Raw genomic sequence first — 26,055 nt, 5'->3', positions numbered from 1 at the left:
AAAGTGACCGTGCGTAACTTGTGCTGAGCGTACCGCATTCCCCTGTCATGTGGCATATCTTAACATAAGGCTGTATACAGACGGTTGCTTCGGCACTATAGGCTGCGCGAGCACAGAAACAGTTTGAAATCATTTAGCGGCTTCAGTAAAGCCCTGCATTCGTAGAGAGTGGCAATGTACCTTCAAGTTTATAAAAGACGCAAGGCTCCTTTGAGTAACCGTGACCAGGGGGGCAAATGTCTGAGGCCTATCAGATCCAACTGGCGAGTAACTTGCGCGTCAGCCGTGCCTCTGTAGTGCTGCCTGACAGTGAATGCATGTTAGTCACGTGAAGATTTAATAACGGGCTTTTAGTCATGTCGTTTTTGCACTTCTCATTCAACATGTAAGGGGGAGGGAAAGAAAGTCGACGTACTGGTGGCGCATGAGCACAGTCTTTTCGATATCACTGAACACTGTACTTCCTTGCACTGTACACTGTACGTTCAGTAGACGCCCTACTGTAGCATCGGCGCTCGAGTCTCGTCTTTCGTATTCACTTTGTCCGTTTTAAGCGCCTTTATAGCAAAAGAAATATTAAAGGGCCGCAAAGGTTGCCTCGTCGGATTTCCGTTTTCCCCCAAAAGAACTGCGATCATTTATGACAAACCTATGACGTCACGGTAAGCCGGTACACGGGAATTTCGAGGCAGTGTCGCCACAAGTTCGTTCTTGCATCTTTTCTGGCCTACCGTGAGAGACGGGTCCCTGAAGGAATGATATATTTGCAATTGCATGAGTTGCATGAGAACTGCAATTGCATGAGTTTAATCTAGCAACACAGTTCAATATTTCAATTTAGTATTCCTTAAACCCAGGCCGACGTCGTTAGTTGCCATCAATTTCGATCTCTAGGTTTCTTTTCTTGCTCTTTTTCATATTTGTTTAACGTCATCAGTATCGAACAAAGGCGTTAATTACCTACATCACCACCACCTGTCCTCATCACGTGGTCAAACTAACCGAGTTTTCTCTTTTGTACAAACGTGCTCGCTATGCTCGCAACCTTGAACGCTGCTCGAACGCTGTCATCACGGCCTTTACGCTTTCTTTCACAGTCCGCGCGCACATCTCAGGATCGCTCCAATTGCTGCGATTTTATTGTGTTACCAAGAAACTGCAACTGCAACCAATTAATTGGAGCGCACATAAATCGCAAAATATATAGGGTGTCCCAAGCCAACCTAAGCCAACGTGTTCAAAGAAAAAATATTTAAAAAACACGGTGTGAGATGCTATTGTAAGACTGACGAAGTTCGGTCGTCAGACCTTTCACACCTTAGATCTTATAATCTTATCCTGCACGGTGATTGTTTAATTTTTTTTCTTTGAATACATTGGCTAAGTTAGCTGGAACATATAAAAAGCTGCTACATTCAATTACCTCCAAGACAACGAAATCCAATAATCAAATTTGTGCCAGGCAACAAAAACCCTGACTAAACGCTGGATTTTCACATAATCATGCAAAACGTCATTGCATTTCATCACACTATGCCTTCCATCAGCAGTGAGCGAGCGCATGACAGCTTGCCGAAACACCCTTACTTTAATTAAAAGCATCTTCGCTTGCGTTCTATTTCAAGTTGACAGGTAAAGTAAGTTGTGCAGTTTTAACCTGTGCTTTTCTTTTCTTTTAGCGTCCGGTTTACTTCTCGGTTCTTATTTGTACAAAAAGGCGCACGCCGTCACGAAAACTAAACCGATTGCGAGTTCGCGCTTCACCTATAGCCTTCCTTCCTGTCGTTCCTAACCTCTCCTTTGTTACGCCTTAAGCAGCGTGTATAGCCATGACGAAGTCTGTGTCAGCAGGTACTTTCACTACAAGGCAAACGGCCAGCCGCCAGCGTAAGCTGCTCATTGTCGGCTGATGCAACTACGTCCGACTGAGATCCGCACTTACAGATTGCTTCCCGCATGTTCTAATCTAAAATAAAAAAGGGGGGGGGGAAGAAAAACAAAGAAAGGGCGCAACTGACCGTACTTTAGGGATCGGCTTAGCGGTCAGCTCGTTCGGATGCCGCATACGTGCCACCCACCATAACGGCGTTTCGAATCCTTTTGCCGGAGAAATTCAGGCCATGATATTTGATGCGAAAGCATCAAATGGCCCATTGAGCGGAAAAGCCGGCGTCTGTAGGAGCGAAACGGCAGCTAAATTCCCACTGGCTGCGACGCCACGTCACGTGCCGCGACGCCACGTCACCCTCGCTCTCGGAAGCCTGTGTTATCCGCGCGTTCCTTGTCCGTGCAAGCTTCGCCTGCATTTTAACTTCGGCTCGCTAATCGCTATAAAGAAATTAATGTATAACAAAACAAAATAAATTCGAAGAGGAAAACATTCGCGGTAGTGAGTTTCGAACGTACGACCCCACGCTCAGAAGACAAATGTCTTAACCAGTGGGCTACACCAGCGCCTCCTAGATCTTGTGCTGGGCCGGTGCACTCTGCTTTATGACATTATGCTACTTGGACACGTAATTTCCATTGCCAAACCCGGCGTGAGGAAAGCGGTGACATCAAAATCACCACGGCTTACTCGGGAGCGTCCCCATTAGATTTTATGGCAGTTGGGCAAGATACCATGACGTCACGGATCGAAGTGCACCGGCCTTGTGCTATCTAGGAGACGTTGGCCAAGCGTCTCAACGCACCCGCTTGCCCTCGAGGAGTTCATAACTCTAAGGATCACTCAGCGGCGTTCAATTGGACATTAATGTTTTCGCATTCACAACTCATAAGAAGTGCTTAGGTGTCCTCAGATTTTTTTTTTTTTTTGAATAGCGGCAATGAATGCCCAGCTTCAGGCAAGCGCTGCACTTGTAGCCGCCGAGCAAAGAAGTGCGATGTCACCATAGGACGGAAAGTGAGCAGACAATGGAGAGATAACCTCCACACTCACATGCCATATATGTTACGAGTTCTGGGAAGAAAGGAAAAAAATTGAACGACGCTTAAGCTTCGCCTTTAAGAGTGGAACGCGATAGCGTTATCGAGCCCCGTTCGCATCGCCTTTTTCTTTCAGTCGGTTTCACTGCAACACAGAACGTGGGAAAGCCAGCTTACAAAGACCAAGCTTACACGATCCCCTTATAGTCGGCTTCACTTCTAAACAGAAATGCATTGCTGGGAAGACGTTTTTCCAGGGGCAGGGGCAAGATAAGTAGTCCTATATAAAAATGTGAAGGCCCTAGGACCTTTATTATTTTATGAATTGTGAACAATAGTGAAAATAGTGAATACGTGCAAAGTTGCAATTCAACTGCAAGAAAGAGTAGCGCAAGAGAGGAGATTAGTGTCAAACATGCTGCATCAACTATTTCTCCTTTTTTTGCGCGCTTTGTTTGTCATATACGGTGCAAGTGGACTACAGCGGCACATGTTATAAAAAGGACGCGTCCGGGTTCATGCGCACCTGCTGTCTCCGACAAGCAGGGAAGCTCGCAGGGTGCGTATTATCTGGACTCCTGGGGTGCCATCTTGTACGCGTTCCAAAATGGAACGGAGGCGGTCCGTTCCATCGAGCCGCACACGACTGGTCAACTTGATCGTCACGGTTCAAATTGACCAATCGGGTGCGGCTCGATGGAACGGACCGCCTCCGTTCCATTTTGGAACGCGTACAAGATCGCACCCCTGGGCAGCGATTTTGCAGCGAGGCATTATGACTTATTCTACTCTAGTCTTATCATCCACCGCTCACGGCCGGCTGATCCCCTTGATAACGCGAGCGGACCGTCGCTCCGACCACTGACACAGCGCGATAAGCGCGAAAAGGCATTATTACCGGAAAGGAATCGCTACAAAATACCGGCCCTGGACACGCCTCTATGGTTTGATGAACGCGCCAATGCGGTCGCCCGAGGTCTGACTGGCCGGGCACCATCGGAAGAGCTGTCCCAACCCAGACGACGCACCGGTAGAGCCCATACACTACACCGCGACGCTCTAGTACTATCGACAGGGCCGCCATAACTATCCCCCTCCTCATCTTCGCTGAATAGGGCAGACGACGCCTGCCTGGCGGACAACTGCAGACCAATTCATTTCCTTGTCTCCACATGCTACATCTCTTTCATCCCACCCTACACCCTTCCTACTGTCCCTATCGGTGGGGCCAAACCCACAGTGTACCACTCTACATGGGAATGCCCTAACCCTTCGGGTATTCCCCCGATACCCGACCCTACCCTTTCCTCTTGGGAGTCTGCGCTGCTCAGCTCAAGCCGGCAGGAACAGCAACGGCTGATCCAGCGGGCTCGCGTATAGTCGCGCATGGCAATGGAGCCCTGGACTGAGGCTCCACTCATTGAGGAAGAATTTCCGACTTGTTTGCCAAATAAAACTCTCTCTCTCTCTCTTCCACTGAGTTAATCGCGACAGGGGCGGTGTTATGCCTGTGGGAAGAGCCTAGCAGACGAAACTTACGCTTCGAGTGAACTTCGTGCGCTTGCCCGACGAGATTGGCGCGAGCGCCGATCTCGTCGCTTCGCGCCAATCGGCGCTCGCGCGGTATACTGTTAAAGAATCGGGCGACTGTACAGCGAAGCTGTTGCCAACGTTAGACAACCACCATCCACCCCAAGCGACGGTACGTCACGTCTGTGCGCACGCGCGTGTGCGGAAGTGCAGCATGCATCCTCATCATTCTAGGCACTGCGCCAAGCGCGAGTGCCTTATTGAACCAATAGAATTTTTCTAAGTGAAATGCGTCAGACAATATGTAAAGTACGACTTACACACAAGCTGCGGACATGATATCTTCGGATTGCAATTTGAATTTACGAGAAAACACAATTCTCTTACGCGGAAATGAGAAAGACCAAGAAGCCCTTTTCTAGCTGCCGTTTGAAGTCAGTCTGAGTGGCCTCGGCCGCTAGGTCGCGGCACTGTTTTGGGGTGAACACCAGAACGAGCGCACGAAAAATCCCGACCAACTAGAGGCAAACAGCTTCGCTTTAAATGTAGCCTGTCTATAGCTAAGCAAATTCCCTGCTCTCTTTTGTTTTTTGTTTTCTTCCTGAACTGCTACAATTCAGTAACACGAATTACCACAAGTTGGCAATTTTCCAGCGCGTGAGACGTTGGCACGCTGCCTGAATATGCTGCAGATGAGATCAGAAGATCGAATCTATATTGAAGGGCGGCTCGAGGTCTATTTTCGTAAAGGGAAGAAGAACAGGGTCAAGTTTGCCTCGCTATTTTACACTTCCGCATACGGAAGCCTTGTGATCGAAGCTCGCCGTCAGCAGGACCCAGTACTCGGATGCCATCACTATCTTAGGACGGTGCTTATAGCAGAATCTCTTTAGTCATGCCCATTCTCCCACTCGGCGATAAGACCCATCACTGCAGGAAGTAACATGTGCTACCCGTGCAACAACGAGGCGACCTTAAACGTACATCACCTGAACACACACTAGTAGTGTTTCTGTACACGGCTCCATATACCGGGTAACTAACTCTTCCATATCAGGTGCGCAGCATCTACGGCGGGGAAGGAGAGTTGAATGCAAGACGTCGAAGGAAATTGGCACATGTAGAAAACGAGGAGGGCAGTTACAAGAAATATACGGGGGGGTCCCAGCTAACACGGAGCAAGATTAAAAAAAAAAAAAAAAAAGAAGTAAAGAAAGAAAACGCGCAGAAACCACCGACTATGATTGTCAATGTAATCGAGAAGCCCGAACGACCGAACGCGTGACCAAACGAACGACCGTTTTCCTTGCCGAGTCCGACCATCGACCAAACACAAAAACAGGCGAAAGAGGCCACAGAAGGCTATTCATTCATTCATCCATTCAATCAATCAATGAATCATTATTTATTTTGACGACAAAATCAAATACAGGGTGGGTGTATAAGTACACATTCGGAGGTCCCGAAGTAACTGTTTTTTCGCTTTTAAAGAAAGACCCGGGAATTTCTGCGCCAATGAAACCAGCTGTATGTTAGAAAACTCCTGCAGAAGCTTCCAGTATTTTTTTGTGTTCTTATTATTAGACGTAATTCGTACTAACTTTAAATTATGGGGCTTAACATCCCAAGACGCCACAGTGGGTTGTAATCGAGGGACACCCTATATAGCGGAGGACTCCGAATTAATTTTGACGCCATGGGGTTCTACTTGACGTACAATTCGTAAAAATTAACATGATTTCTAACTACTAAATTTCTAAATAATGTCAACAAAAGGTTCACGTTGGTTGCGCACGGTCCCTGTAACTGTGATGCCAGACTGTTTGAAGCATGACACTGTGGATTTAGCACGACCCACAGTTATGATTATGTGCCCCGTATTCGCTGAACTTGAGGGGCATTATAGTTCAAACGTATTCCTTCAGCAGCTTGCTAAGCTAGGCAGGCAAGCTAAATGCTTTGAAAACCACCCGCATCGTTTCACCCCGTTTCTTCATTGGATACATCGCGCTGCGTTATACATTCGCGAAACGAAGATCAAGCGAGATCGCAGCTTGAGAGTTCTCTAAGCGCAAGATATGCATGCAGCTCGTGACAGAACAAAAAGCGCTCTGAAGATAAAAACAGACGACGAGGGGGGGGGGGGGGGGGGGGGGGCGGAGAAAGAAGAATTACAAACGAAGGAGAAACAGTGACGCCCATTTCGGGTATCTCTCCTCAGGCAGCAATGAGGAGAGATATAGGCGTCGCTATCAGTGGCGTATTTCGGAAATCATGCTCAGAAGACGGCGACAAAAACGTGGGCGACGCGGATTGACTCGAGTGGATCGGCCAAAAGTGGGTAATGTTACAGCGGATGGCGAAAGAGTGGGGATGGGGTGAAGGAGGCGGACGGGTCGGAGACTGCAAATATATTGTGTCGACCCGCTTTTGTCCACGAAGTCGAACGTGCGGGCTACTCGAACTACCAAGCTATCGTTATCCGGCCACGAAAGACACAGTGTGATGGAGGGCCCCGCTATCAGGATACATGAGGAGGCATTAATCGAGGCGACTCCATGAGCACGACAATCTGCGACACGCGAGTGGACAAGTTTTGGCTTCGGTGTACTGCCAGTTAACTCTCTACGAGTAGTATCTCTCTCTCTCTCTCTCTCTCTCGCGTGCTCGTGTTCTTGCATTCTCTAGACACAATTTTTATTTATTTAGTTATTCAACCTTTTATTCAATTTATTTGCTCAATTCGTTGAAAGAAGGCTTCCCTGCGTGCACTTACGTACATTTATCACACTAAACCGCGCTACGAAACGCCAATCAAATGACGTTTAATGTAAGAGTTCTCGTTTCCACGTACAATGTTCGTGTGCATGACACTTAGAGGTGCAATATAATACCCAACCGATACTCAACGATCACAGCAGAGGCACGACTTCAGAAGCCACTCACTAAAACGCGCCAAGCATATTCTCCTATCGAAAAGTCTGCCCAGCCGCACTTGGTTAACTGCGGTGCAGAAACAAAGAGAACTCACACTCATGAACAGGAACAGTGTGTCCCATTCCTCACTTTATTATTATTTTTTTGGTGACTGATATATATTAAATACATATTGCCGATCGCTGCGTAAAATAATGTAAGATCGCACATTTACTTGGGTTCAGCGGCATGAAATGTCAGTGGCGCACCGACGGGGGGGATTCGGGAGTTGTAACCCCCCCCCCCCCCCTTTTTTTTTTGTTTTGTTTAGCCCCTTTTCTTTCCTTACACATTTGAGTGCTGCAACGAAGATGTAAGACGCGCAATCGTCTGCACACTCGCAAAAAGCGCATTTTTTGACAATTTCAACTGAAGAAATCGAAATTAGAGCTGTTTAGATGGTATTGGCAAAACATATGAAAACGACCAAATTCGGCACACGGCTATAGTCGTACCAATGACCGCGCCCAGGAGGTTTGCAACAGGTTACAAAAAGTCCCAACGAGGTTCTAGTAGATTTGACTATAGCCGAAGTAGCTTTTCCGACACGCCAGGCGTCGTACCATACTTTACCCGAACTGAACCCGAACACGCTTCAAGCGAATTTTATCCGTTTCTTATGCACCCGATGCTGGCAATTTCTGGGTGGGACACTCAAAAACTGTTATAGCTTAATGCGTCTTCCTTCCAAGGCTTTCGATGTTTGCTACGTACAGTTTGTGTTCGTCAGCCTTAAGCTGCTCGGTTTGTGTCTCGATTGCCTGTGAAGTCTGACGGCGATTGTGTCATGTAACACAATGCGCGTCAAAACCACCCGAGCCGTCGGAAGAGCCACATACGAAGAGCTACATGCGTATACATTACGGATCGGATGGCTCGGATGAAAACGCATGGCAGGATTCTGCGAGCTATCCGACGTGCAAGCAGTGGTACAACTACAACTGCACCCAACCCGTTTCCAGCTGGTTCCAACGGGCTCACCCTATCGGCGCAGCCATCTCCAAGGCACATGCGTCACACGCCGAACCGGACTCGGCAAGGTATACCGCGCCTCGGCAACTTGATGCATGGTACGACGCGGTGTTCGGTACGACATGCGACACGTCTGAAAGACAGCTGCTGGGCTTCAGTATGTACGAGAGTTGTACCGTAAAGAAATGCGTAAGCGATTTCTTTGCTTTAATTAACTGCGTATAGGCCGTTAAAACTATACGCATGCGGCTAGGGTCATCCTCGTTCTATAGTATAAGCACAACACAACGTTTATTCTAAGCCGCTCGTGAATGATAGAAGGGTTGGCATTTCTGGCACTGAATGTTTAACGAAGGAATATGAAATCTATCGGACACATGTAGGGAAATTCGAATAATTGTTATGCAGACGACACCTTTGACAGCAGTGTCACCTGAATACCAAGTCTCGTCCCCGATCATATGATGAGGTTTAAAAGAACGAGAAAACTGCACGTGGAAGAAGTCATGTGGTGAGACGCGATTAATTACACCTTCCCCTCTGGCAGGGATCGTTTGCAATGAAATAATGCGACGCACGCAGACAGATGAGCAATCATACGCGAGTGAGCGCGCGAAGTGGGCATACATAACGTCGTTGATGGCCGATTAGGAGGAGACAAAACGATGTAATTCTCTTTATCCGCAACATTTTTCGGTTGGGTACGTGGCCATTCATGACCATGTAAGACCATATTTGTCGCGTTCGTATTTTGAATTTTTATCCAGGCGGAAAAATGCCTTTGGTGTCAACGATGACATTACATAGACGGGATGCAAAGAGGCCGCATATATATGTAAGACGTAAGAATTGCCAGGCGCACGCACAAAAACAAACATCTAATTCGACGTTTCGGTAGCTGTCCGGCCTTTATCTCTTGAAAAACGCCTGTCCAAGGCCGAAACGTCAAATTAAATGCTTGCTGTTATTTATGCACGGGTACCTGCACTTATTACGACTTATGAACCACCAGTTCCAAAGAAGGATTCATTCAATCAAACATGCATACCACACACACACACAACACACACGTATAACTTAAACGTTATATGTGACATAAAGGCCACTTTTGCATCACTAACTATAGAGCCGCCATATATCGTATATTAGCGTAAAAGCTAACAGCCTAACTTAAGAGCGCGAATCAGGGGGCGCACAAAGGCACAGATTTACACAACAGACAAAAGCTATAACGCACAGCGCCGTAACTGTAGTAGCGTTGTAGTTAATGACGTTGTTATATTTAATATGACTAAACCAATTAAGCCACGCTGTTACAATAAAATGGATAACCAAACAAGCTACTCATCCACGTTATCACAACAGCAGGTAACACATAAAGCGGAGCTCTCAGAAGTGAGAATCACTTGAGAGATATATATCGTAAGTATACGCACCGCGGACGAAAGAGGGTGCCAACGACTGCGTCGCCAGTAAAAAGGAACAGCCGCTCACAGCTTAACGATCGAGACGTCGCACTCTCCAGGTACAATCGTTTACACTTGCGGCCACCGAAGCCTGTTCAGGAGTGTCCGTGGTCTCGCAGCGTCGCTGAGACGCTATCCGTTCGCGCAGTCGCACTCTGGCAATACCACTGCCAACAAATTGTCCAGGCAAAGTGTTTTTGCCGACCGACCGAACAAACGCGGAGGCGACCTCTTGGACGACCCTAAATGCTCTGGGAGGCGTCGGAAGCCCACCGCGAGCCCCAACCAACAGACGCCCGGCAAATCTAACCCTCCCCCCCCTTCCCCCGTTTCTGGGTCATCACACCGTCGTCAGCTCGCCCTCAACCACTGCAGGCCTGATAATGGCAAAAACAAAAAGATGGCTGACCCTTCAAGACCGGACGCCGGCTTGGGGACGGGCCTGAAGGGGAGTCCTCGCCCTAATCGACGGCGTAAAAGAGAACTGACCACACGTCGCTCCTTTACGGACGAGCCACAAATGAGATAGACAGAGGATGATACGACCGGCGGCACATGGCTTGACGAGCAACGCGCGTCGTTCCCTTCGGAAAGGTATGACGGCAAGAAACTAGGCAAACGCACGACGAAAGAACGAAGAAGCGTCCGTGGAGCGAACATACATCAACCGCAGAGTGAACGTTCTCTTTCTCTGTGAGGAGGAGAACGCCCGGGCAAGGGCTGAAAGCGGTTCTCGTAGCAGGAAAGAAGAGTGAAGGAAGGCGCGCATCTGGGCATGGCTAAACAATACAACGCGGGCGATGAAATGGAAGAGCGATGCGCGGCACAAGGGGGCGACAAAGCGCTTGACGTCATCATGAGATACACAGGGAGAGCCAAGAATCCGCGCTGCGCTTTACGGGAGGTGCATTGCTCAGGACAGCATTTCTTCGCGACTCGAGGGCATGCCACGACATCGACACCTTCGATTATCACGCGGCGTTTCCAAAGAAAATTATGCGCAGCGCTCGGAGTATAGGTGTACGTATACAAATACACTTTATGCTGCTGACGACTTCCCGGAAATTGAAAATTTCTCATACCACTGTACATATTTGTGAGGACGCTCAACCACATACGCTCGCCTCATATTTTCGGTATGTGCGAGGCGAACGTGAAGAAGGAAGAGCACCTCCGTAAAATTAACATCGGCTTCCGGACCGCGCGCGGCATCCGCTGAAAATTAATAAGTTCTTCGTAACATTAATAAGATCCTGTCCCTGGATTAGTTGGTTAGGCCGCGCAAGTAAAATCAATTATGCCCGTTCCGAACAGCTAGCACCGAAGCGAAGGTACCAGCGAGGGCTTAACGTCTCCCCCCCCCCCCCCCCCCCTTTTCCCTATTTTCAGCGCACCTACTTCATTGCTTCTATTTCTTAAAATTACTAAACAAACGTTCAAGGTCAAAGAGCTCAATGGTAAAACAGACACAAAAAAAGGAGATGCACTGTTACAAGCACTTTATCAAAGTGAAGCAACACATCTCAGTCGCCAAAGGACTCGATGCCACCGTTTCAGCACGGAACGCAAGCGAAAATGGAATGAAGGAACTGAGGAAAAGACGACACAAATCCCTTCACATAAGCGTAGCGCGCCGTCGAGAAATTAAAAACGAAGCGTGCCATCAGGCGGCTGGCCTAAAAAAAGGTCTTTACAAACGTTCGCGGTTCTTGTTTCTATGGGCGTGGAAGAACGAACACCTGGATAACATTTTGCTCGGCAACAGTCCGAAAGAATGACGTGCGCTCCATGAAGGGATTACAGCGTGGCAAAACAGGCACACGACACTTGAGATGAGGCCTGAGCGCCAGCAAAGTTCTGGAAGGTTATAATATTGGACAAATTTTGCAATCCGTTAGGAAATACATCACGATAATGCCTCTTGTCTTTCCTGTCTTTGCCGTATACCGTAGTTATTGATGGATTACCACGGCTTTCCACGCCCTATATACGTACACCTGCGCCCACCGTTTTGTCCGTTAGATCTACGCCACTCTTCGAGAGCATCAACGTGCACACAGCAGGACAGCCGTGGACATTAGAACTTCAAGGTCACTCATATTTAAGCAGACTAGACACTACATTTCGCTAATGAATTAGTCACTGCGTCAGGCAATAGCGAAGGATATCCTCTCCATTAAAGAGTCATGTAGGCGAAAAAAAAAAAAAATGCGCACACCCGGACTCAGCTACAGAAGAAATACTGCGTGTCTATATACTCTCTCAATGCCTCTCGCATCGCCATCCGTACACACCGTGAGGAAATCTGACATGCATGCGCTCTCAGCTGTGCTAAGCCGTTGAACAGAACTGGTTCGAACAGGTGCACTCCGGATAGAATAGCTAACTAAGGACGAAATAACCGTCATCGGCGGTGATAAAGAACAATCCTAATGGCACTCCGTCGATAAAGTAGTTCAAATGCATGCGACAATAGGCTCTCTTCGGTGCTTTGGCGTAGTGTACACCACAAAGCAAGCACGCGTCCGTGAACGCCATGAACGTTTTCAGTTAGAAAAACATTCGTTTTGTTTTTTCAGCGCAGCTCGCGGGGTGTGCGAATATTCGAAAACTTCAAATAACGAATCGAATAGCGTCCTATTTGATTCGGTCTTCGAATTGAATAGTCAGCATTCAGCAAACGCAAATAGGTTTCGCAGATTTTAAATCCTCAATTGTGCGCAATCAAACATAACATTGGAGCGGAAGTGCTATAAATTTAAACTCGGCGGCCATGCAGCCATAAAACGAGGGAGCCAGACGTTTCTGTTGAATCACGATCATTCGCGCTCACCGGGAAGTCCTGGGGTATGCAAAAAAGAAAAAAAAAAAAAGAAAAAAAAAGAAAAAACTGCTTACTTGTTCCAAATGATTCATTTGAACGTCTAATAACCAACGCTTCATAAAGTGCAATAATATGGCAAACTTGCTACCATTATGAATATATCGATAGAGCTATACTAATCGTGAAGATGGTCTTTTATTCTTATTTTTTTGGCCTGAATGTATTCGATATTCCATTTCGTTTCTGGCACTATTCTGTTTGTATTCAATACGGTCTCGAAAATTGCTATTCGCCCATCTCTATATGAGCATCATTACTCGCAGTGACTTCTTATGGCTGCAGCTTTCTCGCAGAGTATGTGCACCGTATTCCACCTTCTCCGACAATGCCGTCCGCGTCTGAAAGGTTCTTTAGAGAGGTCGATCGGAGAAGTTTGGCCTCTAAAATGCTAACCTTACTCAGGGGAAAGGAAAGAACGGGAAAGAAAAGAAAGGAGAAATAGTGCGGATGACGGTGATCGTCCAGAGTGATTATGTACCCGTGCGATTTGCACATATGTCTGCGCACAGCACGATCCAATGTACAGGCGTCTGTCACGCAGTGCCAGAAACTGGAGGTAAGGCCGGTCTCTGTTAAATACGTCAAGAGCGCTCTTGCTGCTCGCAGTGCGCTTTGAGCCCCCCCTCCCCCGTCGAAGGCTATACACTTTAAGTAAACATCTGACTTATTTTACTGTACACACGCTGTAACGTCTAAGGATGCAAAAAAAAAAAAAAAAAAAGGTGGAGAGGAAGCCGCAACAACAGAACAATGCGTACATTAACTCGATTGATGACGGCCCACAGAGGGTGCACAGAACTTTTTATTTATTCGAATGTCAGTGCCATTGGAATGAAGGAGGAAATACAGGGTGAATTGCAAACCGTCGTTTTGATTACTGTATATAAGCAGGACGAAACACGAAGGGTGACGTCCGTGTACACGGAAAGATCGGGTCGAGAATATCATGGACAATTACTTTAACGCTTCAAATACTAACTTTTTTTTTTTTTAGAGCACTGGACGAAGTTATTGCCCTGACACTAGACTCATACTTAAATTTAGCAAAGTTAAGGCTGAAGAAATACATATCGTTGGGTCAGAGACCAGCACGCACGCCCAACCGCAGTACATCGACCCGCGAGTGCAACCGAAGCACATAAAGCGGAAACGACACTGAAAGGTGTTTCGCAGACCGGTTAATTTGTGACGACAGGTTAGTCGCTTTATGTGCGGGCGGTCCTAGTGTTGAGTAGAAAAGTGCTTACGCGATTACCTGGCTTTATACACGAAAACGTCCTTATCGCCTGTACGCCATCACCGAATCTATATGGCGCGAGATGTTGGCCAGTGGTCAGCACACGCATTCGTGAGCTCACTTGACCGCATTAATTATGCCACACCCACTCCAGATTCGCGAGTACGAAGCATGCTAGTTGACAGAGAGTGGAAGAGACGCTCTTTTCTGGAGCCCCTTAGCGAGCACGTCTCGGCGCCCTGGGGAGGGGGACATAAAAAGGAAATAGGAGAAATAAGATTGTCGCTGTCGCAGCACACACAGCCGACGGCAGCAGGCAGGCAGGCAGCTGGTAGACACCAGCCCCGTGTCCTACACGAACTTAAGCAGGTGCTCGGAGGCGGAGCTGCGGTGCCGGCCGAGGAACGGGAGTTGCGACGCCGAGACCGCCCGAAGTCCCAGGCGTCGAAACGATGTGACATCAAAGCTCGTGGCGCAAATGATCTCTGCAACGCCCTCGCCCTGACTGAACTCGCACCACTCACACATTAACTCGAATTTACGTCGTAACATGCCTGAAGGCGCCGGGCTGCTATTCTATAGACATTGCGAAATTCCGCCATATTGTCAAATTTATGGCGGCGGTTTGAGCCAATCAGAGAGGCCGTGGCTCCCCTCTCGGCCAATAAGCGCTGACAAGATGGCGAATTCGACAGTATGCGGAATTATAGTCAATGTTATACGCCACAGTGCAGGGGTACACGAACGCCTTTGCATTCCGCTCCATCGGAATGCGGCCAGGATCGAACTCGCGACCTTGTGCCGCACCTCGTAGCCACTGGGCTACAGTGGCGCTGGAGGAAATTAGAGAGGCAGGACAAACTATCCAGGCAAAGCATTCCAACGTTCAATTGTTATTAAAGTTTATTCTCTCTCTCTCTTAAGGGAGAAAAAAGTACTGAACATGTCGCTTCTATATTGTTAAAACGTTTAGGCTGTGAGAGCTATGCGAGTAGAAGCATCGGTCGACTTAACGCATTTACCTGCGCTGGTACAGCGTGAAAAAGTTCATTCGGGTGAGTAGAAACTAAGCTTCCAATGTGGCGATGTGCTGACAGAGGGGTCAGGTTCGGACTAGAAACGTTTGAGGAAGGTGAAAAGTCCCTATCATAGCTACGGCCGACGTACAGCTTTCTTCTGTGTAGACTCAATCTTGATAGTTTTTTTTTTTTTTTTTTTTCTCAAAAGGGTTCCAGACTATTATATGCATATGCAAGGAATGGGTGGAATGTGTTGTGTATGTTAGCAGTTTAGTTTCTTGAGGAGCCACACGAAGAGTGCGTTGGAGGTGGCCAAGTTTTCTTTATACGCGATCTCGCAAGCTGTTTGCAGCACCGCCGAAGGTATACGAGGCGTACACAGGCAATATCCTTTCGCAGCTAGCGGTATATAGCTCGGGCGTACTGGCTGATTATTCGTAATCACTAGAGAATGTTATCACCCGCCGTCGTGGCTTAGTGGTTATGGTGTTGGGCAGCTAAGCACGAGGTCGCGGGATCGAATCCCGGCCACGGCGGCCGCATTTCGATGGGGGCGAAATGCAGAAACAACCCGTGTACTTAGATTTAGGCGCAGGCTAAAGAACCCCAGGTGGTCAAAATTATTCCGAAGTGCCCCACTACGGCATGCCTGATAAAAAGATGGTGGTTTTGGCACGTAAGAACCCCATAACTTACAATTTTTAGAATGTTCATTTTTGATCGCTCCATGATACGGTATACAGCGATACGTGACATGTTAGGACCTTTGCGCATGTACGTCGTATATACCGATAATTACTGTGGCAGTTACCGACGGTAACCGAAATAGCCACCCTAAATGTCGCAACATTTCAGCGCCCATACAGCGCCGACCACACGCTTTGATCCGAATTCGCACTTGTTACTGGCTCTCCGCCCAGTCATTAAGAAAGAGGCGGCAAAATCCGTCATCGCTAAGTCTCATCTCAAGCTCAGGCCAAATCATTAGGCATCTTTTCACGTAATTATTGAGATCGGCTGTTTGTTTTCACGTTGCTAGAGGACTACAGACACGGCACCGAGCCGTAAACCTAGTTTGATTTATAGTAAGCAGATGGCGCCACAGCATTAGCATTGGCGATGCGTTGATGATGCGGAACGCTATAAAAGCCTAATTGTTCACTGCATCATTAATTTTCTACCCCGCTCTAGCATGGTACGTGATGACGGTAGCGAGCAAACGCCAAGTAGACGCCAAACAGACACTGTGGCGCAGGTGAGCATTTGTAAGGGCATTCGCCCCTACTATACTTGCTAAAGAGGCTGCAACGTGTAACTGCAGGGAAAGCGCACAGGTAAAGCGAAGCCCCGCCGCTGTCGCATGCATGCAAACGCAGCTTATGGTTACTGCGTCAATACGTTTTTTTTTGCGTCAATCCACCTACCCATGGTGCATGTAACTATAGCAGACGCTGAGCAGACGACGCGGCGCGGATGAGCACATCTGGAAGGGCCTTCGGCCATCCTATTGGCTAAGTGTAGCTCCCACAGTGCTACTAGCGATCGCAAGCAACCAGCTTGTGAGATGGAGTATAGTGATTTATTTTCAGCCCCCATCGAAATGCGATCGCAGAGGCCGGGGTCGAACCCTGAGACCTCAAGCTCAGCAGCAGCAGCCCCGTAGCCAATGGGCTACCACGGGGGGAACGAGACGGAAAGGAAGCTACCGGTTGGAACGAGACAAGAGCGCGAAGTTTGGTAGTTGGTTGAGCAACATCCAGACAAAAACGGCGTAGCAACAGGACCGCCGAAAGACGAAATAATACAGCAGCGCCTGTGTTGTTTCGTATTTCGGTGCTCCTGCTTGCTGCGCCGTTTTTCTCGGAAGCTTGGCACTATGTCGAACAGCGAAGAATGAAATAAACAAAGGAAAGCTTTTATTATAATTTGTATGGCAGTGACCTTCTGTTCGAAACCGGATCAAAGTGGTTGAGAACGCGGAGTCATCGAAAATTTGCGGACGACGACTGCTATGCGCGTGGGAATAAATAGCGCCGAAGCCATAGGGCGTGTTTTGTTAGCGTGTCGCAATATCCACCCACAATGTAAATGAGAATGTATTTGCCCTATCCCGAGGCCTTCGGTTTTAAGGGAAAGGCGAATTAGTATGCGGTGAAAATTGTAGTAAAAATACTGATGGCAGATAGGCAGCGTGGATATATATAAAAAGAGAAAAAAAAAAGGGAAAAGAAAGCAATATGAATATACACTTTGGGCTAATAAAATACCTTAAAGAGACACTAAAAATAATATTTTGATCTGTACTAGCAAAATACTCTACTGAAATGCCAAGCCGCGCTTACTGTAAGAAATTATTTCTTTTTTGGGAGCATTTGCCGCTAGGCATATGGGGAATAAAACAAATTTAAATAAGAGCTCGTGACTATGCATCGTGCAGGATCTGCAGCAATGTCTATGTAAACTTGCTTTTAAAAATACCACGAAAATCGTTAGAACAAGTGGCAACACCGCCTTGAAGTTCCCGCACAAGCCCGCCGTGACGTCGTGGATTTTAACGGCGTCTACTCGGACCTATAGTCAACCTGTTATAGGTAAAGATGGACTGCATTGTATTCTAAAAGGGCGAACGACTCATCTTATATAGCAAGTTTCAAGGGCTTTTCTTGAACCTTAACATTTCCCTACCTCAAAAAAAAAAAAAAAAAAAAAAAAATCTGAAATCCGCCACGTCACACTGACGTACAGGCGATGGGGTGTTGGCGCGAAATTTAAAACGAAAGAACTTTGACCTTCATTTTATCTTCTAGTAATCAACCTATATTCGAGCGAAATTAACGAAAATTGAGTTTTGAGAGAACACTTTACGAGCTTAAACTGATTTAGCGTTTCTATTCGGTATCCCTTTGTCATTTTCCTTCAGTGACTGGTATTAAAGCGACTGGTGCCTAACGAATAACGATGCACTTCCAACGAATACTTTCTTGAATGTGCCCTGAATTGACGACTTGCAAACTAGTGCGCGCGCCCTCGTCGGTATTGCGGGTGCGCCACAAAATCTGGTAGGAAAACAAGGCATGCCCCGCTACTCCTATCGAGGATATTTTTACCGCTTCTCGGTCAGCTGAGTTGGAGTGCTTGCACAGACCATGCGCTTTTGCTCTGTCAGTGTAAATCCTACGCTAATCAGAAAATAAAAGCTGGTTGTTCCTGACGAAAGCGTTATCTTCGGCTGAACATTGAACATCACTGACGTTATCTGGCAGTCAATTTGCTAAGACATTCAGGTTTAATTCAGATTTCGTTCTAAAATAAGTACCACAATGATCGCCACTTTTGAAAATGGCAACACGCGATTTGTTCTTCCTACGTCAGAGAAGCGACTGTTTGAGATGCGTATGCCACCTCCTGACAACCGGTAAAATTGCCGCGCGACTGGCCGCTCGAGGCACATTGCGTGTATTCGCGGGCTTCTTTCCCAATCGGAAAAACACTTATGTAGCACGTATTGAGCAATGGAAAGCGGTATCGGGAGTTTTTTTTATGTTCTACAAATTTCTCACCGACACTTTTTATCTAATTATATTAGAGAAGCTGATTAATTAATCAAGACTAATTATGTAACTAGGCGGAATGTGAAAAATAATGTGAGTATCTCCAAGCGACGACGAACAACATTACTTTGGTTCTGTTCAGCTATGTGGCATTTGCATATTTTTAAATCTTGATGCATGACAGTTGGGACACCCTGTATATGGACGAGAAGGGGGTAACCGAGTCGATTTTTTTTGTTAATTACAGTCATATGAAGCCACGGAAAGCACAGGGAAAGGTATTTATAGAACTGAATTGCAGAAATCATTAATACAATTGAATTAAACCTACAGATATATTCACCTATGCTTTCCTTGGTTTCTGCTGCGTGCGTTGGTATGATTTTGTGACCTCAGTTCGCCATAGGCTCCGTACAGTCGAGTTTGCGGCTGCTCTGGCGCCATCTGGCGCAGCGACGCAACAGTGTTGGGAAGTGGGCGCCGCAGCTCGGCCGGCTCGATGAGTGTTCTTTCCCGCGCGCTACATTTAGTCTTGGCCACGGTTGAAGCCGTTTTGCTTTGTTCACCAGCCTCCTTATTTTTTTATACTTCTTGCGACGGTGCAATGGCATGCGCTTCATAGGAAAGCGTCGGAGGTAAAAAAGAAAGGCAAGTGGAACCGGCGATACTGCTGCGTAAAGGGCTGTCACAACCACGAAGGCCAGCCCGGGAGAAAGTTGTACAGGTTTCCTGGCAAGTCTTATGAGATCGAACTGCGAAAGAAATGGGTCGCATCTGTGAGGAGAGTAAAGTAAGTCAGCTTCTTTGATATTTGTGAGAAGGTTTTGTTCTGTAAAGCGTGCTACACATGTGGGTTTCACAGCACGTTGTGCGACGCCAGCGGCCATGGCCAGCTGCTGAACATTTATAAGAAATTTGTCACGACTTTGCTGATTTGACAACTGCTTGCCGTTGTCTTAGCATTCGGTATGATCAGCATAGCACTGGCATGTGCGATGAGCAATATTTTATGCTAAGGAAGCCTATTTTGTGCTGGCGAGCACTAACTCGACGATCCTCGTTTCGGCCGCTGGCGCTTGAGAGGCGCGGTTTCACATGGTGCGATTTTTCTTGTGATATACATTTGCGATGTATCATTGTAAAAGCAAAGCGAGTATGTAAGGAAAGCAATTCGCAAGCGAAATCGTATCTCGTGAAAGGGGCCTAATGAGCCTCGATCATTGTACATGATGAAAAAAGAACATTCGCGTCATGTAAATTAAGATCGCCTAGTTAATAAATCTCGTTTATCAGCGCAGCAGGTGGCTCCGACTGGCTCCCAAACGAGTCAACGAGGATAGCATGGTCACTGCCACACGATCCAACAATCCGAATCGTTTAGCTCACTCGACATGACTGTGCTGACGACAGCCTACGAGTGAGCTTGTAGCTGCACGCAGTCCAGATCGAGCTGTATGACAATCTAAAGTAACAGTGTGACAGGGGCATCAAATGATAGGCCGCGGCGTACAACGCGCCGGAGCGAAATGAGGCATGCATTGCCAACAGTGAGGCGTCTATTAAAAATCGGTTTCAGGGTGTCACGTTTTCAGGGTGCCAGTTTAGTGACTTCAATTTTAGTATAACAGTAAGCTCTACTCACGTGAAGGATGACGTCGTATACTTGCTTTCCCTGTTGCGAACGGCACTTCGCGTGAACGTCCACGCCGTCTTTCACACAAGCAACATGCGAAGCAGCGTAGAGCTTGTCTCCGCTGGTTAACGCTGCACCGTGCAAGTAATCGTCTATTCTTTTAATAGGCCTGCACCCCGCAAAAACTATTTGTGCCATCACAGAGGGCCACGCCTGTACTTTCACGTACACACACGCACAAAAAAAGAAAGCGGATCGCGGATATACGTGCGACTTTCGGAGGCCTGTATACGTAGTTCCAAAATCTCGCTGTCTTCCCCCCTTCCCAGTTTCGCGCCGCCCGCCACATGCGACGCTGAGCATCGCGCCACCGCTGCTGCGCAGCAGCGCCGCCTGTTCACTGTACGGAGCCTATAAGGCATGCAGCGTACGGTCTTCCAAAGATACGCATTGGCGTTCTTGGTTGCTGAACTACACACTCGCAAACAACTTAATTGCACAAAATATGGACCTGCAACATTTTTTTTTAACACGACATATAAACTTGCGTCGGCCATCGAGAATGCTGTTCCTGTACATCAGGGGTGGGAAATTATTTTTCTCGGAGTGGGGCCGGAAAGTGGGATGGGGGAGTGGAAGGCACATCAGGCACTAATTCTGGAGGGCCGGACCAATTTGCTGAAGTGTACCCACACCAACAAATTACATGTGTATTTCTTTTGCTACTGGTACCGGTCGGAGCCTGTTGTGATTAGATACAGAAATGTGCTGTTTTAACAAGGTAGATGGATCAATGGCAAGCGCAATGGTTCGGTCACGGCATGTTTCATGGGGGCAAATTGAGGGCTGCATGCTGCTTGCCGGCCGTACTGCGCCCTGGTCTGCTACACATGCAGTTGAAGTGCCACAACTTCCCCCCAGAAAAAGAAATGCCATTTCCTTCACCTTTACCATAACCTCTCCCCCTCTCTTTCTTTTGCCCCTTACTCTTGTGCAAGAGTAAACACAGCGACTACTGGGCGGATATGTTTCAACGTCACGACTAAGCAGTACCTACGGCAAAAGCAAACTCAGAAAACCCACAGATACTGTTACTGTAACTCTACTGACACTGATGGTGGTGCCGCGGCGGAGAATGATAACAATGCATCGATAATACAACCGCTCAGACGACAAGTACAATTGTACGACAGAGGGTTAAAGCCGTTGAACAACTGTACCGAAGCTCGCACAGCTTTGAGTGCAGTAGGAATGTCAAAGAGGACGGGAAGGCTGCGAAAGTGTGGCAGCAGCGGCATTTGACTGCCGATAACTCCGACGATTCCAGGCGCATTCAATATAAAATATTCGTTAGCCAATTCTCTTTAATACCAGATGCAAAGTGCACAGAAGTAAAGCGGTAGGTTGCAGTCCTGAAAATGTATCCGTCTTCCTTCTACCCTACGAGGTGACTACGGCACTGAGAAAATCGCGAATGAAAACAGCTCGTCTCTTAAAAGACAATGTGCGGATTAATGCGCTACCGCTCTGGTGAATAAGGAGGCCGCTCAGAGAGGGCGCCACATTAACGAAAAAGCCCACGCAAGCTCTGCAACAACCATAAAATTGGCCACACTATATTAACGCGACAGCGTTAAGGGCCCCGTGTCGCAGAAAATCCGGCGTTGGTGCGGGCTCGCCGGCGTCGTTGACCGAAATTCATCCCGACCCACCCCGACCGCGCAGGCCCTCCGCGTGGCGCAAGGCGTTAGTGGACAAATTTGAATTTTTCAAAGTAAAATCCGTCAGAAAAATCGTAAAGTACGACTTAAACACAACCTACAGACGTGATAGCGTCGGATTGTAATTTGAATATACGAGAAAATATAATTCAGTTGCTGGAAGCCTGATAAGCAGCCAGGAATCTTTGAATGCTATCGCGTTCCACTCTTAAAGGCGAAGCGTAAGAGGAAGCTTGAGTTCGGGTTCTCTCATCTAAATACATGTAAAAGGAGAATTAGTTTTTCTCTGCAACCACTGGCACCAAATTTTACGGGGTTTGTTGCATTTAAAAGAAAAACTTAATGTGGTGACTGTTGGTATCGAATTTTTTATTGAGGTCAATTTTGCATTAAAAATTGGCAAAATCGCAAATATTCAGAAAACGAAACTATAAAGTTTACAACTCGAACCCGAACTCGGCAATGATAACTGATATCACAATTCCGTGCATTGCATCTAATAGCACATCTATAAAAGAGTTGAATGTTGGGCTAGTTGATATTTTGACATAAGAACCATCTTGAAATAGCGCGCAACGGAACGGCACAACAGAGAGGAAGACGAACACAGGTGCAAACTAACAACGGATTTATTGAAGCCAGACCCACAGATATATAGCCACTAAGCAACCACGGCGGGTTTTGGCATTTTCAACTGACTTTAAGAGGTATTATGTCATTATGCTTTATTCATTTATTATTATTTGAGGAAGCGCAAGGTTCTGAGGAGGTTACATATTCAAATGCAATATAATCGTCTGATTTATTCTGCCAGTGACTGAATACTATATACCAACTGCAAACGCTGCACAAGACGCGTCATTGGCAGCTCATTCGCCGTTACTACAGTGGTGGCCCACCAAGACAAACGTATACGTATGTTTGCATAATTTTATCGATCAGAAAACGTCTGTTCTCGACAAAAGTGACACTTTGGCCGTCTTAAAGCGCTAACTATCGCTTCGGCTAAACAATGTTCTGGAGTCCCTTTACACATACGTGTGTACATGTATTCACCCAGCCATGGGTAAACTGTCCGCGGTTATGTTGACCAAGGGTATTTATTAGTTGTCTGCTCCTATAAGACCGCGCACTGCGTTGCGCCTGCTGTCGAAAGGATGTTCCACATCCACCGCCACGGTCGTGCGTGGCGCACTATGGCTATAGCACTACCAGCAAGCAAGTAGCCAAGAAATTGAACGGAAGGATTACCGTAGGCGTTTGGCAGAGCAAAGCACGTGTCAGGCCGATGTTGCGGGTACAGAGGACTGCACGAGACGTTTTTATTATTACTATCGTGACAGAATTATACGGGCACTCCAGCCGAAATTCGCCGTCGCCGTGACGTCCCAAATAAAGTTCAAGTGCGGGGAGAAGAGGTACCCGCAACGTACGGACGAGCCGATAAGTGGTATGGCTTGATGTGCACCAGCACCCAATGTTGGAAGTCACGTCATCGCGCGCGTCTCTTCCTCCAGCACAACCTAAATTCTCTGGATATGCTTTCTTTTAAGCAAGCGTATACTACAGGAACCGTGCCCAGCCGTGGCTGCCCGCGCGCGCCGTATATGTTGGAGGTCATCTGTGGCGGGTGCCATGCTTAAGGGCGAGCCGAGATGGCTTCCCGCGCGCCTAGTGTTCTGACTTTAGAAACGCGGAAATGGTGAAGCGAGCGGCAGCAAAAAACGCCCCGTTGTGGATACAAGCACGCGCGCTCCCATCTGCCAGCGCTCCTCCTCACGTCAGCGTTGTGACAGCGAGTACTCACTGTCACTGAGATCTGTTAATACGTTTGTCAGCGCGCGTGACACCATTCTTGTTTAGTCATTAAGCGAATGTTTACAGGAATTTATACGACACAAGATTACGAACCTTACTTCGTGTAATCGTCTAATACTTAATTTGCTATCGCTATCAATGGTTCGCCTTTCGTGAGAAAGTGACAATTTTCTGGCCTGGGCCCGGCCCGAGCCCGGCCCCGTGGTTTCAAACCTGCACCGTACCTGACCCGGGCACGAAAGATTCAAGCCCGGCCCGTTAGCTCGAGCCTAAACGAAGCATGGTGCAGTTCTGGATTGATGTGAAGGATTGACCAGCCGCACATAGATTATTTGCTAGAGACAGATTTCACTATGCCATAGGCTTTCCGCTAGGGTGTCCTAGTGGAAATTATGTCCTACGCGCGTTACAGTGTGACATGAACGCCCGTACTACATCTGCGAAATAGTTGTACACCGCAAGCCATTTCATCTCACTTTGATTTCAAACAATCGCAGCGTAAAATGCTAGAACTCGAGTTAATAAATAACTTGGAGGGAATGTAAATTTAAGCACACTAGCATGTTTCATATACGTGAATTTGGACTATCTCTATTTTAGTTTAACATGTCGGGTGTTAAACACTAAACACGCATGCCGTATATACTCTCTTGAGCTGAGACACGATTCCATGAAGCGAGCATTGACGCTTGCATGACCTCGGAGGGGAGTTGGACAAGAAGGGGTGGCGGGGATTGCGAATTAGATGCGGTTCATTCGAGATATTTAAATATTTGGAATGCCCTACATCTTTCACAGTCGCATTTAATGCGCCCATATCAGCGGACTTGCAAGGTCTGTTGCTTTCCTGCCGCAATGATTGAGTTGCCTTTTCGCACGTCGGGTTGGCGGGAAATATTTTAGCCAAGGATGTCCGAAGAGCGGTACTACTGCTCAGCTTTAACGGAACCCCTCCCCACCCCTTCACTAAAACAAAACTGAAGCCCGCTAACGGGCGACCGATGAAAATCTATTCAAAGGAGATAACAAAAGCAATACTTTCACATCTGAATTTAGAGTAAATAAATGTTGCCAACAACTGGCGCAATTAGCTGGATGGCCAACGTTTTCGCAAGCCACGTTACTAACTGTTCGCCCTGCTCTATGCAACGCTTACAACTGGCACCTGGCGCATTTTATTTTTGACTTGAGGTTAATTGCAGCCTGTCACCAAGGTTAATTTAAAGATTGCGACATTGAGGCATCCGGCACTTTTCGCTTGACTTTCTACACGGGATGTTCATCGCAGCGGCGAATGCAAGAGGAAAACCTACGACGCTGTCGACAAACGACCAGGTAGTGCGTTCAATTTGGCACCCGGGAAGCCAGAAAACGACCCGAGACGCCGCGGGTTGCCACACAAGCAGTTCAACAAGCAAAAGATTTGCCCCTCGAATTATTCTAAGACTTGAACCGCAGCCAGCCCTGGGCTACGCGCTTTAAAGTTTAAAAAAAGGACACACGCTCCACGCGTGCTCGGTCCCGGCGCACACTTAAGCCCATGAGGTATCAATATCACGGCAGAAGAGACACCGGTGGGACGGCGTTCATCACCTAAGTTTACGCGGCGCAGAAGGGTAGAGCGACAAGCACGGCAGCAAGCGACTCGCGCCTGTTCCGCACAGTCTCGTAGTACGGTGCTGTAGAGCGCACGATCAAATGCGAGCAGTGCAGCAAGCTGTTCACTGAAAATTACAAGCCGCTAGGAACAAGCCCCAAACAACGGTGTGTAAATGAACGGCGCAAGCGGTATTTTTTATTTTATTTTTTAACTGCCGCGCCGCAGGGCACCGGCTGTTTGAACAGGCAATGCACCGCGAAACGCTAGATTAAGGCGAGAAAACATAATTGCAGAGTAGATAACAGGCGAAGTAAAAGGAGGAAGCCACAAGAACATGGGCGCGCGTTCCTGTTCGCATAAACGGCTGCGAGTGGGAATAACGGTGCGACAGGAACTCGGCGACTTCCGCGGTTAGAAATTCACGCGCGCTCGGTAACGGAAGAGTGGCATAAACTTGCTTTCACGTACCAATAAAAAGGGGAACCTTGAGCGATTGTCCTGCTGTCTCCGCGGTCCTCGAAAGAGACGACGTCTGAGCGGACGCCTTATCCTCGCGTGACACCAGGTTATAAGCCCGGCGTTTCGGCGCAAAACTCGGAGCACACCGCCGCAGCAGTCCTTCCGGAGAAGACCGACCACATGGCGATCACGATGCACTTGTTGCTGCTGCAGCCGACGGCTGTTGCGCGCCGGGAAACTGTAACGAACCTGGTGTGGAGG

At 47.6% G+C, this 26,055-nt stretch overlaps 1 protein-coding gene across 3 annotated transcripts in view; it reads right to left on the bottom strand.

Annotated features, from left to right (window-relative positions):
- The window catches only part of LOC119450147 (sodium-dependent phosphate transporter 1-B), an 86,241-nt gene extending 60,214 nt beyond the window's left edge, over window positions 1-26,027 (bottom strand). For all 3 annotated transcript variants that reach the window (XM_037713521.2, XM_037713524.2, XM_037713522.2), the window contains exon 1: window positions 25,804-26,027. The gene's annotated coding sequence lies outside the window, so the exon portion shown is untranslated. The remainder of the gene's footprint in view (window positions 1-25,803) is intronic.
- Between the last annotated feature and the right edge of the window lie 28 nt (window positions 26,028-26,055).

This window comes from Dermacentor silvarum, chromosome 4, assembly GCF_013339745.2.
Source record: "Dermacentor silvarum isolate Dsil-2018 chromosome 4, BIME_Dsil_1.4, whole genome shotgun sequence".
Taxonomy (NCBI): domain Eukaryota; kingdom Metazoa; phylum Arthropoda; class Arachnida; order Ixodida; family Ixodidae; genus Dermacentor; species Dermacentor silvarum.
Note: the sequence above shows the minus strand (reverse complement) of the source record. Positions and strands in the feature narration are given on the sequence as shown.